The sequence below is a fragment of the Macaca mulatta genome, chromosome 18 (assembly GCF_049350105.2).
Source record: "Macaca mulatta isolate MMU2019108-1 chromosome 18, T2T-MMU8v2.0, whole genome shotgun sequence".
In the NCBI taxonomy this organism is placed as follows: Eukaryota; Metazoa; Chordata; class Mammalia; order Primates; family Cercopithecidae; genus Macaca; species Macaca mulatta.
Window position 1 is genome coordinate 13859782 of NC_133423.1, and position 1976 is coordinate 13861757.

The window sequence follows — 1976 nt, forward strand, 5'->3', positions numbered from 1 at the left end:
ATTGCTGGGTAAAATGGTATTTCTGGTTCTAGCTCTTTGAGGAATCGCCACACTGTCTTCCACAATGATTGAACTAATTTACATTTCCACTAACAATGTAAAAGTGTTCCTATTTCTCTACAACCTTGCCAGCATCTGTTGTTTCTTGACTTTTTAATAATGGCCATTCTGAGTGGCATGAGATGGTATCCCATTGTGGTTTGGATTTGCTTCTCTCTAATGATTAGTGATGTTGAGCTTTTTTCATATGTTCGTTGGCTGCATGAATGTCTTCTTTTGAGAAATGTCTGTTCATGCTTTTCATGTACTTTTTAAAGGGGTTGTTTTTTTCTTGTAAATTTGTTTGAGTTTCTTGTAGATTCTGGGTATTAGACCTTTGTCAGATGGATAGATTGCAAAGATTTTCTCCCACTCTGTAGGTTGCCTGCTCACTCTGATAGTTTCTTCTGCTGTGCAGAAGCTCTTTAGTTTAATTAGATCCCATTTGTCAATTTTTGCTTTTTTTGCAATTGCTACTGACGATTTCATCATGCAATCTTTGCCCATGCCTATGTCCTGAATGGTACTGCCTATATTTTATTTTAGGATTTTTAGAGTTTGGGGTTTTGCATTTAAGTATTTAATCCACTTTGAGTTAATTTTTGTATAAGGTATGAGGAAGTGGTCCAGTTTCAATTTTCTACAAACAGATAGCCAGTTATCCCAGCACCATTTGTTGAATAGGGAATTATTTCCCCATTGCTTGTGTTTGTCAGGCTTGTTGAAGATGAGATGGTTGTGGATGTGCAATCTTATTTCTGAGTTCTCTATTCTGTTCTGTTTGTCTATGTGTCTGTTTTTGTACCAGTATCATGCTGTTTTTGTTACTGTAGCCTTATAATATAGTTTGAAGTACGGTAGGGTGATGCCTCCAACTTTGTTCTTTTTGCTTACGATTGTCTTGGCCATACAGACTCTTGTTTGGTTCCATATGAATTTTAAAAGTTTTTTCTAAATTTGTGAAGAATGTAAATGGTAGGCCAATAGGAATAATATTACATCTATAAATTACTTTGGGCACTATGGCCATTTTCACGATACTGAAAAATATGAAACCTTCACAAACATGCATGTCACCCTTGTGCAGGGGCCATGCTAATCTTCTCTGTATCATTACAATTTTAATATATGTGCTCCCAAAGTGACCACATTATATGATTTTTGTCTGGTTATTTTAATAATGTTTTTCAGTAAATCTTTATCATTATTTTAACGCTTAAAATACATATTGCTCTTCATATTTTAACATGTGCAACCCGGTATTCTGTGATATAATGCATAATAGGTTTTCCATCTTATCTTTGTAAATGTATGTCTGATCATATCTAGTATATTCCATGTATTTTCTTAAAAAGCAGATGCAGAGCCTTGAGTTAATTGTACATCTCAGTCCTTTGCTAATTATCACGTAACCCCCATTAAGTTCCCTTTGGCTATTATTATTTCCCAGTGTCCCTGTTGTCCACTAGTTTTTCTTCCACCACTCCCACTCCCCCTATAGAAAGTCACTAAACATGCTTACTGTACTTCCTTTTATGTGTACATGTTTTAGTAAAATGTTTTGGGATTGTGCATATACTTTGTATTTATGAAAACTGTGTTATATGTCTCATTCTTTTTTCACTTAACAATATGTTTTTAAGACACATACATGTTGCTAAGGTAGCTCATTTCCATTACAGCTTACCATAACCTTTTCCTCTCAGTGTGAGCATCCACTGCACCCTAGCTTTCCACTCTCCCTGTGATATTCACCTTGCTAGACTCAAGTCGCTGTCCCCAAACCAAGGAGTATCCAGTGATACCCTCAGGTAGAATCCTATAAAATTGTATTTGGGTTATATTCCCAGAAGACATGTTTACTATTTTCATGTAAAAAGTTCCAGTATCTAGAGTTACTGAGCCCAAGGATATGCAAGTTTTAACTATTTGATATA

General features: G+C 35.3%; 1 non-coding gene across 1 annotated transcript; it reads right to left on the reverse strand.

The window, feature by feature from the left end:
- Positions 1–1081: 1081 nt before the first annotated feature.
- Positions 1082–1188, reverse strand: LOC114673931 (U6 spliceosomal RNA). The gene has a single exon (XR_003724769.2). It is a non-coding gene; the product is annotated as a U6 spliceosomal RNA (small nuclear RNA).
- Positions 1189–1976: the final 788 nt, after the last annotated feature.